Here is a 16,252-nt window from a genome sequence, read left to right as displayed (position 1 = left end):
GGCGGGGGCGGAGCCCAGAGCCCCAGAGCTTCAGAGCCATTGATTAGATCAGTTAGGTGGGAGACCAGACCGGCTAGCCGAGCCCCGTGTGTGCTGTGGCGGCTTTGCCCAGGGCCTCGCCGCAGGGTCTCCCGAGTCTTTAACTATCGGGAGAAACGCCTCCACCGTCTTCCTCTGGAAAAAAGAGAATTAAAAAAAAAAAAAAAAGTCTGGCAGCGATTTATATATTGTTTTATCCGGTGTACACGGAAACGGGAATCGCAGCGAGCTTGCAGAATAGGGTAGCTGCGGTCTTCCTGATGGATTTCTGTACACACACACACACGCGCGCGCGCGCGCGCGCACCATACACTCACTCACACCAAGGGAGGCGCAGATCTTCATGGACCCATCTAAATGAGGTGCAGAGGGATGTGTGTGTATGTATGTGGTGTGTGTGTGTTTCTGAGGCGGGGTGTGTGTATTTCAGTGAGTGTGTGTAAATGCGAGGGTGCTAGCGCGCCCGCTTCTGCCCCGCGCTGGTGCCAACACACCGCAAGCAACAGCAGTCAATATGTAACTTTCTTTATCCTCGGAGAAGAATCAGCTGTCCCCAGGCACCGCGGCAAGGAAAGTCGCTTGATTATATAGTGTTTCAGAAGAAAGCAAAAGCCCAGTGAAAGAGAGGCCGTGTCTCCCCAGAGGAAAAGCGCCTCTCCTTTAAGGAGAAAGGCTTACGGTCAATTAAAGCTTTGTAGCTTGTTGAAACTCAAATCTGGCTAAATAATACTTAGAGCTTTACCGTTTTCAGTCGCCAGCATTCTCAGCCCAGATTCAAAGTAAAGCGGACATCCATACACGCACTCATAATAGTTTTCGAGGGGTTTTGTTTACTTCGATCTTATTATTAAAGGTCCATATGGAAATTTGAATGTTATATCCTCAAAACCAAGTTAAGTGCTGATGACCACATTTGCCAAAGCTTCTTTGCGTAGAAACTGAACCATAACCGTGAAGACCGATCAGTGGGAGATCTGTTAAGATTCATGCTTTCTAACTTGGTAGTTACTGATAATGCACCTTAATAAAGAAAGAAAAAAAAATCATGCTTTCTAAGTAATACCACCACCACTACCACCACACACAGACACACAGACACACACACACACACACACACACAGAGAAAGAGAGAGGGAGAAAGAGAGAGAGAGAGAGAGAGAGAGAGAGAGAGATAGAGAGAGAGAGAGAGAGAGAGAGAGAGAGAGAGAGAGAGAGAGAGTCCTGATTCATCTACTTCTTCTGCAGTTCTTAATCTCAGAGATTCTTTCTCCCCAAACTATTATCACAAACATCCGCAAGCGATGACTGTTTTTTCGTGATCCAGCCGTTCTGGGAAAGAACGCAAAAGAAAATTGAAGTATTGAAATCGAAAAGGTGAGTGTTTTGATTGCTAGAGTATTGATCGCAATTCATAAATACTGAAGTAAAGTTGTCATTTATAACTTGTGAATGACTAACGTATAAGTCTGTAACATAAATCTTTCGAAATTCAAAGAAAATTAAATCCAGACCAATTACAAGAAAGTTCTGATGATTGTTGTTGGGATAATTGCTTAAAGATTCAGGTAAAGGAGCTATTTATTTCCCAGAGGATTCAATGAGGTAACCTACAGTCTGAATTTGCAGTGTGTTCTGCATCCAAAATTCACCACTCCCTTAAGAGACTATCTTTAACAGTTTAAAAATTCAAAGAGGTGCTCTTTACAGCCAGACCTTCAAATCCTAAAATGTCTTTATATTTTTTTTAATAGTTTGCCATGCACATACTTTTACTAAACACGGGAGCTAGAGCTTTGTTGACATCTGGGTTGTTTTGCTGAGTGGGTGCCTAACCGCACTGTCGCATGAAACCTCACCGTTACATTTCTCAGGAAGGGGTTAGTATCTCTGGCCTAACGCATGTACCTTGAAATCTGAAGTGTAGAGGCTTTAAAAGCAGCCGTTAACTTAAATCAAGAGTAGAGAATGCATACTCATTTTTAATCATTACTTTTAAATTTTTTAAATTTATTTTTAGCTGTGTTGTGTCTTCGTTGCTGCACGTCGGCTTTCTCTAGTTGCAGGAGTGGGGGCTTCTCACTGCGGTAGCTTCTCTTGCAGAGCACAGGCTCTAGGCCCTCGGGCTTCAGTAGCTGTGGCACACGGGCTCCGTAGTTGTGGCACACAGACTTAGTTGCTCCGCAGCATGTGGGATCTTCCTGGACGAGGCCTGGAACCGGTGTCCCCTGCATTGGCAGGCAGATTCTTAACCACTGAGCCACCAGGGAAGCCCCTCATTATTTTTTTCAATATGAAAAATCTATGATTTTTATTTTTGCAATACATACTAATTCAAGGAAAGTCATACAATATCCTTACTTGAGATTTACAATAAAGCAAAAACAAAAGGATGAAAAACTTCCAAGGAAAGGGTAATATGCCTTATTGATTATTAATTAGAAGTGCTGTTATGCAAACGAGGGGAAAGCCACAGTGTCTAAGAGACCAGTGAGAGATATGAAACACATACTCATAGACACCAATTTGCCCACCACCCCTCCAGAGTAATTGTAACACCTCCCCCTAGTGTGTATAGAGAGAACTACCATGATTATGGTGAATACCCCAGGGTTTCAGCCAAGGGGAGCAAACCAGAACTACTACTACATATTAGATACCTTTCTCATATATTAACTTGAAGTATTGAATTCTGTTGTTAAAGATCGACATGTACCCATAATAATTAATTTTAATCTTTACGTCTCATCCCTATTTCATTTTTAAAGGAAATGAAATCAGCTTCCAATTGTTTGACTTCCCTTTAGCCAGATAACAATTTTTAAAACTGTAATCACTCCTAATTTGTAACCCTTTCTTAAATTATATTTTTCCCAAAACAATTTTTCTGTGTAAGATACCATTTTTGAGTAATTTCTTTTTAACTATTCTTAAAATATTGAGCTCAATTTTTTAAAAAAGAGATGATATATATATTGTTAAACAGTTCAAAGATCCTATTGGTTTTTATACCATAGTAGGCTATGGACATAGCTGAGGAATCCAGAGGACCACAGAGTTGAGTGTAGCTCATGCTACCTAGAATCTCATATTTCTAAGAAAAGACTGGCTGATAATCATGAGTTGTGATTACAAATGATAGTCTCAACATTAACCCAAAATTATATGATTCCTTTATTATTATAAATATATTGAACATCCAAAAATCTTGTGTGATTCCATCAAACTATAAATGTATGAACACTCATTGAGAAAAAGTACTGAGAAATACTCATATAAACATAACATTATTTCATTAATAAGGTTTTATGCTACTCTAGGTGAGTTTTAAAATAAATTGATTATGTTGGAACAGCTTCAAACAGAGAAATATTAAGGTCTATTTGTATAGACTGATAAAGGCTGATTAATGCTGTTACATTAAATCAATACTTGAATATCATTAATAATCTTAAAATGCTATTTTATGACTTTTCTCTTATATGAGGTAAATTTTGCCTCTGAGAGACTCTTTAAAATTCATATTGACTAGCTGTAGTTGTAGTTCCAAAAGTTTATGCATGTAGCCCCAAGAGATTATGTATGTAGCCCAAATGGTAGCAGTTATAACATTCTTCCAAAACTTGTCCTGTTTGTTGTACTCTTGAATTCAATAAGATACAGTTCCTAAGAGAAATTTCTGTTGCTGATATTTTCAACACAGCCACTGTTTATATGACTGAAAAATTCTCTCTCCACTATTTCTTTTTCCATCATTCACTACTTGATTTCATATATATATATATATATATATATATATATATATTTTTTTTTTTTTTTTTTTTTTTTTTTTTTTTTTTTCCGGTACGCGGGCCTCTCACTGTTATGGCCTCTCCCGTGGAGCCCAGGCTCCAGACGCGCAGACTCAGCGGTCATGGCTCACGGGCCCAGCTGCTCCGCGGTGTGTGGGATCTTCCCGGACCGGGGCACGAACCCGCGTCCCCTGCATCAGCAGGCGGACCCTCAACCACTGCGCCACCAGGGAAGCCCTCATATATTTTTATTTAACAGATAATTTTCAAAAATAATTTTAACAGCTAAACATTTTAGATGTAATAAGTATCAAAGGTTGCCATATCATGTTTAAATCCACAGGTGAAGGGTAGTGTTTCATTCACAGCTAGCTCTGGTCCCCATTTTCTTTCAGAGATATTTGAGGCTCACCTCTAACACACAGCTATTAGTCAACTGCTGACTTTTAATCAAAGATTCCCCTTTTCACAAATGACAAATTCACACTACTAACAGGACAATCACTACAACATAACTTTCCCCTTTAGGATAAATATGAATTTTAATAAAGCAATGTAAATTGACTATAATTTTTAAGTTTCAGGAGAAATGGTTTATAATTAAAAATATTTTTGAGAACTAAATCTCTCCTATATAACAATTAAGAAAAAGTGTAAACTATATCCATAAATCAACAGTATATTAAATTAAATGTTAATTTTTTCTCATTTTAATTAAAATTATTAAATCTTGCTATTAAAAATTATTTCTCAGGAAATGATATATTTCAAGTCCCTTCTATATGATATGTATGTTATGTTACAATATAACATGTTCATATACATGTTCCCTCCTCCCACACGTAGGATGTGACTTCCCAATGAACAGTAAAAAATTAAATACAAGATTACCCCTACAAAAACATGGAAGTTCTATTAATTTGAAATTCACACAGTAAATAAACTAAATTTCCAACTGGTGCTATGTATTATAAATATATGTAAATTGGAAGGAAACTCTCGTAAATTAGTCACCAATGATCAACTTTTGAACTGGGACACATATCAGGATGTTTATTTTAAAATACTGAAAGTTATTCTAGAAATAGTTCTACTTGCAACATTTTGGTTTTTTCCTGCTGGATAATATGTTCCAGACTTTTCTTATCACTAATTCTCATCTTATTTTTGTGTGTGTGTTTGTGTTTCCAATGATGGAAAATCAATGAGGCAATCACTTAAAGATTTCAACAATTTAATTGATTGCATACACTGTTTTGTTTTTGTTGTCTTTTAGCAAAAAAAAATAAACTAATAAAACTATCAAGTACTAGAGTAATTTTTTTTTAATTAATAAAAATAAAATAAAATATTGAGACAAATTTAAGTGGTAATTTAAAATTTTTGTATTTAAGTTTTACAGTTGAAAATTATTTGGTGTGGTTTAAACAAACTGTGTGCGGTAATTGTGTGTAGAGTACCTGAGAGGACATGCAGAAACAGGAATTGTCAGACTAAAAAATGTTACATTATATCTAATGTATTAGCATATATTAAAAGGGGCAGTTGGATTGCATTGTGCAAAATGTAATTCTGAGAAAAATTATATTGAGCTTCATAAATTTAAAATGGCATATTTATATATTCTCCTGCCTTAGCCAGGAATAAAAGTGTTCAATTAATTATGAAACCTCAACTCTCCTGCCCCATGAGAAGTTGCTTGCTAGCTCCCCCTTGTGGCCACTTCGACAATAAAAAAGACAGGTATTTGCTTTGGAAATTCCCTTCATTAAAGAACAAAGTTAGATTTGTTCAAGCTTTGTATACTACTTTTCAAAACAAATGGAAAGTTTTTGAATAAAATGGTTAATTTATAGATGTGATGGGTGGATTGTTAAAATAAATTGACTGAAGCTGGAAACAAAAATAATAAGTATTTCATGCATAGTGCAGCAATCCCATTACTTATAGTTAAGCATGTTAGGACAATTCTAAAACTGAGAGACCAGCCCTTGGAGGGAACCCGGACAATTTGATTCAGTAGGTGGCACTCTTTCCTCAGAGTCAATTTTGCTGTGATGACCTGAAGTGATGTTTCAAAAAGCTATGTCATTGGAGGTCCTGCCTTTCAGGTGAGTCAAAACCCCAAAGATTATAATCATTTATGGTTATAACAGGTCAGACGTTGCCTTCCATTATTCTGAGGTATTTAAACATTCTGTTGTATAGCTATTGCACAGAGATCAATGAGAAGAATAGAATATATGAGAATTACACTGAGCTTTTCAGAAAGCAAATATGTGCTCTACAAATCCTCTGCATTTTAATTATCATCATAATCATTAACCCTCCCACGTCTCAGCAACAAGGTCTTACTTGGATAATTATGATCTACTTATGTAAATGCCTCTTTTCAGTGAGCTAGGCATATTATTTCCTCATCTTTTAAATATTCTGAGCAGTTCAATTGAAAATCAAGCACTGTTAAACAGCTATTGTCTGTCACCCTGGAAATAGCAGACTTTTGTTTTAGGTAGAGCACCTTTGTTTAGTTTTTCCCTCCTACATATACATAAACTAGTACATATCCAATAAAATCATTTCTGCTTTTACTCAAGCGGTGTTTCTGAAATCATGCTAAATGTTAAGTAAGAGAAATCACTGGGATGAATCATCTTTAAAATTACCATGGCTGGGTTGATTTTTGGAGTTGCTGAAACCTAATTTCTAACATCAGATTTTCAGAGAGTGTCCACATCTTTCTGAGGCAGTGTTAACTGTTTCTAGAAAAGATGAGAGGAAAAAAAGGCCATGGTCGCTTACAAACTGCCAATACTAAAATAGAAATATAATGATGTGCAATATTTTAATTAAACATTGAACAACTTAAATCTAACTTTGGCAGTAAATGAGTAATATATCTTTATTTCTCACTAAAGTTGGTTATCACAGTATAAGTTTGTTATGTGACAACCATAAATATAGTATTAAACAAAAGGAATTTAAATGCTTGAGTACTTATTTAAATATTGGCCAACTCATCTTAGAAAATGTACAGATTAAATTCTTGAATGTATTGGCTATAATAAATAGATGAGTTGAGATTATCTATTTTTTTCCTTCTAAATGATTTGATTAAGGCATAGGAATCAGAGAAAAGCATAAAAAATAAAGAATTTAAAATTATTGCACTGTTCAGCCATTTATACAAATATAAATTAACAATATTCTGAAGGATTATCAATAAGGTACAGTGTTACTTTAACTCTTGTGACGAGGATACTTTCGAGAATCTGCTAAAGGCTATAGAACCCCTTTCCAATAAGTGTGATGGTGATCTATAAATTTGGTTTGTACAAATATTTTCACAAACACTTGTAGGAATTTTATATACATGATTAGCAAACTCACTGTGTACAAATGCTGAAATAATTCTGTTTTGGAAAAAGATCCAAAAGCAGCTTTGCTCTGCTAAAATTAAAATTTTAAGAGAGGTGGGATGAATTTATGTGATGCATTGCACTATATGAGATATTTTAATAATTGAAAAATCCATTTTTTAAAAGCAAAAGCTTCCTGTACTTTGATCAGAAGACTAATTTGCAGTGGAAATCTTAATTGATTATAACTATTGTGATACAAGTGAATCTCATAAGCAGCAGAGAAATAAAAGGTTGCCTAGGGAGCAGCTTCTTCATTTTACTACTCAGGTTTAGCAACCAAAAGGCCATTGAGATACAGAGATCTTTCTCACTCTGACTGGTGAAAGATGGACATATAATTCTGTCTAGTTAGAGGTAAAAGGCAGTTTATGTGAACAGGCAAAAGCAGTCAGAGAGGGCTTCCCTGGGGGCGCAGTGGTTAAGAATCTGCCTGCTAATGCAGGGGACCGGGTTCGAGCCCTGGTCTGGGAGGATCCCACATGCCGCGGAGCAACTGGGCCGGTGAGCCACAACTACTAAGCCTGCGCGTCTGGAGCCTGTGCTCCGCGACAATGAGAGGCCCGCGCACCGCGACAAAGAGTGTGCCCCGCTTGCCGCAACTGGAGAAAGCCCTTGTACAGAAATGAAGACCCAACACAGCAAAATAAATTAATTAATAAACTCCTACCCCCAACATCTTCTTAAAAAAAAAAAAAAAAGGGCTTCCCTGGTGGCGCAGTGGTTGAGAGTCCGCCTGCCGATTCAGGGGACGCGGGTTCGTGGCCCCGTCCTGGAAGATCCCACATGCCACGGAACGGCTGGGTCCGTGAGCCATGGCCGCTGATCCTGCGTGTCTGGAGTCTGTGCTCCGCAAAGGGAGAGGACACAACAGTGAGAGGCCCGCGTACCGCAAAAAAAAAAAAAAAAAAAAAAAAAAAAGCGGTCAGAGAAGGGCATGTACATAGTGAGGATTTGAAGTTTATTTTATGACAGCCATTTCAACAAGTATAAATTAACAATATTCCAAAAGTGGTCACTAGACTGTTGAGTCGTGGGCCCTTCCAAGAATTTGCTGAATGCTTTAGAACTTATTTCCAGTACATTGTATATAAAAACATGCACTGAAAATAGAACACAATTTTTAAGGGAGCATTTATGAATAAGCAACCCATGGAATTCCTTGTGCTCCATGGACTCCAGATTAGAAGACTCTTGAGCACTGCAGACAGCACAGTGTGTCACTCTAAGTAGTTTCGGCTAAGAATGAAAACCTCAAGAAAAGGTAATCAAAGTACTTTGTTTGAAATGCACACATACATTAAAAGAATGAAATATTCTGATTAATCCAAGTCTAAAATCTTGTTTAATCGGAAATATTAGTTTCAAAGTGAATTGGTGACATGTGCAGATTTCACTTATCCCTCCCTTGCTTCAAACCTTGCTAAACTGTCGTTGAAAATTCATTAGAAAAATAAAGGAAAAATAAAGAAAATTGTGCATCATGTGGAAAGGGCAATGATGACATATTTGAATAATGAGGAGTGTTTTATGGACACAGTTGAGATGGAACTAGATGGAAGGAAACTTCTCAAATCTTAGCTCCCCAGAGCCACTTCCCTGGGAATGAGAGGAAGAGATTTAGGGAAAATATAAATATCTTATACACTGGAGAGAAGAAACCAAAGGAGTAGGCTGTGCGGAGACGGTGGCTGCATATTTTATCAGTAGTTCTGGGACGTGCAGCAGATGACTGAGCCTTTACTTTTGTCTGGATCTGATCAAAATCTGAGGATCTGATCATTCTCTTGGGGAAACTGTCTTTACCCTCAATCATCTCCCTCTTTGAAAGTGAACAGGGTAAGTGTATCATCCTGAAAGATAGGTTCTGAGGAGGGAACTTTCAGGACCACATTCAGGAAGCATATATTCTCTTGTGAAGTGGAATTAATTCAGAAAGGCTTTCCAAAATTTGGTTCATATTCTCAAAAATATTTTTGGGGATAGTGAATCCAAGAAACTTGAAGAGGTAGCCATGAAAGGGAAATAGTATAAAATTTGAAAAGTCACAACCACAAAATGTAAAACTACAGTAAGTGCAGTCAACAGCAGAAAGAATATTGCAGAAAAAATGTAGAGTAGTGCATGAAAAAAATCAGACATTTTTCTGTAACTCAGAGAAAAGGGGCCCATGGAGAGAAATAAAATCAGAGAAAACAAAATACAATGATAGGTGAAGGGTATCCATTAAAAGAACACAATAATAAATAACAGAACTTGTAAAAGGGAGAACAAAATAGAATGGGAAAACACGGAAGATCTATAACCATAAAAATATGAGGGAAGGGCTTCCCTGGTGGCGCAGTGGTTGAGACTCTGCCTGCCGATGCAGGGAACACGGGTTCGTGTCCCGGTCCGGGAAGATACCACACGCCGGGGAGCGGCTGGGCCTGTGAGCCATGGCTGCTGAGCCTACGCGTCCGGAGCCTGTACTCTGCAACAAGAGAGGCCACAACAGTGAGAGGCCCACGTACCGTCAAAAAAAAAAAAGAGGAGAAAAAGTTTTGGGCTAAACAAAGACCCAGTTTTGTTAATTAAAATAGCTTATTGACTACCAAGCAAAATGTAAAAGCCAACACAGAAATAGTCCTTTAATTTTTGAATTTCAAGGATGATGAAAATATATTGTTAAGTGTTATCTCCAAGTGATGTTCCCCGGTGCTGCTCTGGGTGGGCTCCATCCTGTGGACTAAGAGAGCAAATGAGCAGCAGCTGCTACATTTGTTCAAGTTCCAAACCCACTGGTCAACATAACGGTGGGCTTCTGCTATTTCTAGGGTAAGTGACATTTTCGGAGAGCAAGTTGATGGGAAGAGGAGCAAGACAGCATGGAAAGCAGAATTCCTTGACTTGCAGGCAAATATTGCAGCTAAGTGGCAGTAGAAAACACAGCTCTACAGCATCCCAGAAGCTATTCAGCATTTGGACACTATTTAAGTTTTTACAAGTGATATACATTTCTCTCCTCATGACTTCCTTTATTACACAGACTCATTCTACACTCCTCCCTGTAACCAGGAGTGACTCCTCAGTCTTGAATAAAACCTTGACTCTCCATATACTCATACTCGCCGCTCTGCATTCTTGCTTCTTCCCTCCTGTACCAGAGTAAATGGGCGATTTCCACAGTCTGCATGTTTCTTCTCCCTATTTTGTTTCTCTTTCTGTAAGTTTAGCTAAACAATACAGTGCTTTCCTGATTTTACTAAATGAATTCTTTTTATTTCTAGTAACTCACTTTGTTGCCTATCTGTCCTCCTACAAAATAGATTCCTCCTCTAAATTTCTCATTCTAACAATACTACATATTTAATACAGCACTTCTGGCTCCTTCAAATCAAAAAAATAAAAAGAATCATCTCACAAGAGGCCAAAAAAATTGTAGAAGTGATATTAAGAACAATCTACAAACTCAGAAATATAATTCATTCATTGATTTAGCAAACGAGATGTACATTTTAGGTTCTGGAATCATAATAGTGAAGAAGGCAGACAAGTAAAGTCCTTCGTCCATGATTTAGGGTTATTGGTCAAATTCACTTCTGTGTGACTGTGAGAATGAGGTCTCCATTTCCTTGCTAGCTTCAGCCAAGAGTTTTTCTCAGTTCCCTGAGACTGTCTGCATTCTTTGTCAAATTGCCCTCTCCATCTTCAAAGTAGAAAAGCCAGCTTCTTCTCAAGCTTTGAATCTCTCTGACTTCCTCTTTTGCAGGATCTCTTTTGCCTCCAGCTGGAGAAAATCCTCTGCTTTTACGGGCTCATGTTAGATTGAGTCCACTCATATAATTCAGACAATCTCCCCCAATTAAAGTCTGTAACCTTATTTACACCTGTGAAGTCCCCTTTTTCATATACTGTAACATATTTTCAGATTCCAGGGATTAGGGTGTGAACATCTTTGGGAAGAGCATTTTGCCAAAGGGATCTATACAATGGGGTTAGATAAATAATTTACAGAACAGCTGTATTTAGCATTCTACTCAAAAGTTAGTATAAGAAAAAGTAATAAAATAGAACAACACAAAACTTACATTAAACAGCATTTAATAAGGCAGTATATATACTATTACAATTTTTTAAAAACATATATACACATTTGTACATAAAATTAAGTGGGGGATAAGCATTTTTGACTGGGTGGTAGGGTGGTGGATGACTTCTTACTATCATCAATTTTATAAATGTTCTATTATGAAGACATACTAATTTATGTTAAAGAAAATACATTAATAAACTAGTAGTACCATTTCCCCTCACCAGTGTCTTAATTTCAGTCACTTCATTCTCTCTCATATACACAATATTAATTTCCATGTTTGCTTTTGTTCTTCTTCCCACCTGGCAAGTCTTTTACTTACAGAGATCACTCAGTTTTCCAAAACACTGGAGTTCCACAAGAAACAATTGATTGCTTATAATAGCTTTCTTTAGTTTTATATTGTTACATTCTTCATAATTTATCCTTCAAGTAGAAAAGCATCATGCTTGGGGTAGGTCCATGACAAATATTCCATTTTATTTTAGTGTGCTGTTGGGAAACCAGTCAACATTAAAGAGAAGAATTAATGTATAGGTACATGAAATACGAAGCCATTGACTTGGTATGCTGTAGCATAATATTTCAAAGGGAAAAGATTTATTAGTACCTTCCACTTTTATTTCTGTGACTTTAGTCTTCAGATAAGGCATCCTAATTGTTATGTCTCAATATTGTTGTATGTGTAAGGTCCAATATTTGATAGGTTTCTTTAATGAGTCAATTAGATGAGTGCACATTAATAAAATACTATTTTTCTTATAAATGTGTGGATTAAATTATTGAAACTCAAAGTTGTCTTCATTTCTGCCCTATTAAATACACCTATCATTCATCTTGATGGGTTTAAGATATCTATGATAAAAGAACTAAACAAAGCTAATTGCTTGATGTACTCTTAGTGAGCATTTTCAACAAAAGAATTAATAAATAAATTTATTCAACAAAACACTCATTCATAAATATAACCAAAATGAATAATAAAATACATAGAATCATTGGCAGACTTAAATGTGCCTAAAAGTTTCTGAGAGCCTTGGTGTGGTGTAGGGGTGGGCTGTTCAGCATAGGCTGCATCATTAATGATGTTGAAAGTGTTACTGGGAGATTTTGGTTTCATCTGGTCCAGTAGGCAAATCGGTTAACTTCCCAGAGACTAAATTTTATCATCCCAGAAATAATAGTAAAATATCTGATGTTCCTCCTTCCCAAATTTTTGAGGACAAGATGATATTTGGGAAGGATTTTACTAACTCTAAAAAACAGGTGTCACAACTATTATAGTATTAGTCCATTTTGTAGCTAAATTATAACAAAAACGGGGATAGTGAGCATTTAATAATTATATTTGTTTAAAATACTGTATGCTAACACATATATATGGAATCTAAAAAAATAAAAATAGAATGCTCATGAAGAACCTAGGGGCAAGACAGGAATAAAGACACAGACCTACTAGAGAACAGACTTGAGGATATGGGGAGGGACAAGGGTAAGCTAGGACAAAGTGAGAGAGTGGAATGGACATATATATACTACCAAATGTAAAATAGATAGCTAATGGGAAGTAGCCTCATAGCACAGGCAGATCAGCTTGGTGCTTTGTGACCACCTAGAGGGGTGGGATAGGGAGGGTGGGAGGGAGACGGAAGAGGGAGGTATGGGGATATATGTATATGTATAGCTGACTCACCTTGTTATAAAGCAGAAACTAACACACCATTGTAAGGCAATTATACTCCAATAAATATGTTTTAAAAAGAATTATATTTATTTTAAAAATACAGAATTTTGTTTATCTACGATTACTGATCTCTTGACCATCCTACATGCCATTTGTTCTCAAATGTTCCAAATGTTTAGAAATGTGCTTTCTAGGTCAATATTTTATTTGATTAATCTACTAAATATTTTACATATTTGAAATTAACTGGCTTTTGATTTATGTTTATCGGTAAATAGCTAACTACGTCATATTTTTACGTTTGTTTACTTTTTCATTTATTTGCTCCTGAATGTGTAGAAGTATAAACACAACTGTAAAGAGCACAGATAAGCTCTCAAAATGTTACAGGCATATTACCCAAACATCTGTCAAGTAAAAGGTTAGAATTTTCACTTGTAGAAGAAAAATATATACCAATTAGCAGCAATATTCGGTTGCCTATTGCATGATTTTGGTGTGTGTGTGGAGGGGGGAAATTGTCATGCTTCTTGATTATGTGAGGGCATTTCTACATGGGGCTTTCTCTGCTGAATGTCTACTAGTTGATTAAAAAGATAACTTCTACACATTATTTGGATATTTAACACATAGACATTTATCTTCAGCATGTAATTTGGACTATATACTGGACATGTTGCCAAAATTTTTCAGTTAAATTAATTAATAATAACCTTACATATTCCAAAACACTGGTGGATACAGTTTTTCTGAATTTGTAAAGAGAATTGCTATTAGAAATCCCATGATGCATAAAATATTTGAGGTTATGATAGTATTTTTAGATGTCACTAAAATTCTTACAGATATCTAATGTCAGAAAACTGCTGAATAGTAAAATTTCTAATTTATTTTTAGTAAGAAAGGTCTTAATTATTTAGATTAGAATTAAAATGTAATTTGAAAAATATTCTACATTTGTGTGTTTGATATGAAACAGTATTTAGTATAAAATAATAGTAATATAAAATTTTTCAAAATTTGGTTCAGTCATAGTATTTATAAAAGCAGCAACACCCTACCACATAGGTAAGATATACCACATAGGTAGGGTATGTATGTAATTACAGTACTAATCACTCTTTTATATAATTTAATTTTCTCCCAGTAATGATAAATCATGCACATCTTTCCATACTAAAACTTTAAGCTTTTGAATAAATATGTAGGGTTTAATTGTGTAGACACATAATCATATGTATAACTAATTCTCTCTTAATAGATATATAGATTTCTTTTTATGTTTTATTTTAAAATGTTGAAATTTACACAATTATTAACATATTTTTCTATACATGTGGAAATATTTTCACATAAAATTAATTTCTGAGAAGTTAATTAGCTATGTCCAAAGAAATGCATATTTGAATAATTAATAGATATAATGTACTAGAAAGTTAAGGGAACTATAGTCTTCACAAATGTCAATGTCATAAAAGACATAGAAAGACCTTGGAAGTAATTCAGATTAAAGCAGACTAAAGAAACATGACAATTAATTGTAATACCTGATTCTAGACAGAATCCTGTTCATTTTAAAGATGCTATAAAAGGCATTACTGGATAAAGTGACAAAATTGGAATACATATAGTCGATCAGATAAAAGAAGTATCAATGTTACATGTTTTCATGCCAATAACTGTACTTGGGGTTATGTAAGGCAATATTCTTATTTTGAGAAAATATACATTAAAGTATTTAGAAGTAAATGGCTATGGTATATAAAACGTACTTTCAAATGATTCAGAAAGAAAAAGTATGTGTGTATACACAGAGTTATATGTATATACAAATATGCTTATATAGATGCCTATGTTTATATACATGTGCCATATAGAGAAGAAGATGAGAAAGACAGAAAGAGAAGGCAAATATGGCAAAACATTTACAAAAGGTAAATCTAGTAAAGGACTTATAGGTGTTCTTTGTACTAATCTTATTGTTGCAACATTTTTGTAAGTTTGAAATTATTTCCAAGTAAAAATTTATAAAAATCAATAGACATTTACAAATGGCTCTCACAAAAGCAGGGCTAACTGTTCCTGTTCCTCTTTTGTCTGTCTTCCCTCTTTAAACAGCAGTTACCGCTTTCCTCACTCTATCTTCCACTCTGTTTCCTTGTTTCCTTCCTTCCTTCCATTGGCAAAAATACATGAGGCAAACTCAAACTCAAAAATAGTTATTATTGTAAATACATAACATTACAATGGCAAAACCTGGTTGATCTATTATAATCAAATGATTAATGTCAACGTCACTAGTAAAGGGACAAATAGATATTATGTGCTATGCATTGGTATGCAATAAAATGAAACAGCATCTGTGATATTCTTGCTGAAAATACTTGAGGAAACGTTGGAAAAAAACAAAACAGGAGGCTGCGGTAATCAGAATAATGGCCTCCACAAAGACGCCTATATCCCCAGAATAAGGAGAATTAAGTTTACAAATGGAATAAAGGCTGCTAATCAGATGACCTTGAGATGGAGGGATTATCCTTGATTACTTTAGTGGTACCAATGTAATTATAAGGGTCCTTATAAGTGAAAAAAGGAGCCAACAGAGAGAGAATGATAGAGGTAGCAGTATGTGGGAAGACTTAGCCCAATGTTGCTGACTTCAAAGATGAGGGAATGGGACCAAGAAATGAGAGTGGCTTCTAACTCAAAAAAAAAAAAAAAAAAAGAAAGAAAGAAAAAAAAAGAAAAGGAAAGAAGCACTCTCTCCTAGAGCTTCTAGGAAGAAACACAGTCAGGTTGGCACCTTGATTTTAGCCTAGTGAGACCCATTTGGTTCTGACCTCTAGTACTGTACAATGTTATTATAAATTTTTGTTTCTTTAAGCTATTAAGCTTGTGGCAATTTGTTACAGTGGCAATAAGAAAGTCATACAAATAAATCTAAGAAGTGACTGACTTGTAATATTCAAACATGCCAAATTTGGGAAAGTCAAGGAGAAATTGAGGGACTGTTCCCAGTTCAAAGACAGTGACACATAACTGGGTTCTACAAAACCCAGAAATTTATTTGTTTTCTTGTACAGTCATCCCTTGGTATCCAGTGGGGATAGGTTCCAGGACATCCACAGACACCAAAATCAGTGGATTCTCAAGTCCCTTACATAAAGTGGAGTAGTATTTGCATATAACCTATGCACATCCTTCAGTATTCCTTAAATAATTTCTAGATTAATTATAATACCTAATA

At 35.7% G+C, this 16,252-nt stretch overlaps 1 long non-coding RNA gene across 1 annotated transcript; it reads left to right on the top strand.

The window, feature by feature from the left end:
* The first annotated feature begins 369 nt into the window (after window positions 1-369).
* On the top strand, window positions 370-10,105 carry LOC136792763 (uncharacterized). The gene is made up of 3 exons (XR_010837120.1): window positions 370-401; window positions 1,285-1,413; window positions 10,063-10,105. It is a non-coding gene; the product is annotated as an uncharacterized lncRNA (long non-coding RNA).
* Window positions 10,106-16,252: the final 6,147 nt, after the last annotated feature.

This window comes from Kogia breviceps, chromosome 16, assembly GCF_026419965.1.
Source record: "Kogia breviceps isolate mKogBre1 chromosome 16, mKogBre1 haplotype 1, whole genome shotgun sequence".
Classification (NCBI taxonomy): Eukaryota; Metazoa; Chordata; class Mammalia; order Artiodactyla; family Physeteridae; genus Kogia; species Kogia breviceps.
Note: the sequence above shows the minus strand (reverse complement) of the source record. Positions and strands in the feature narration are given on the sequence as shown.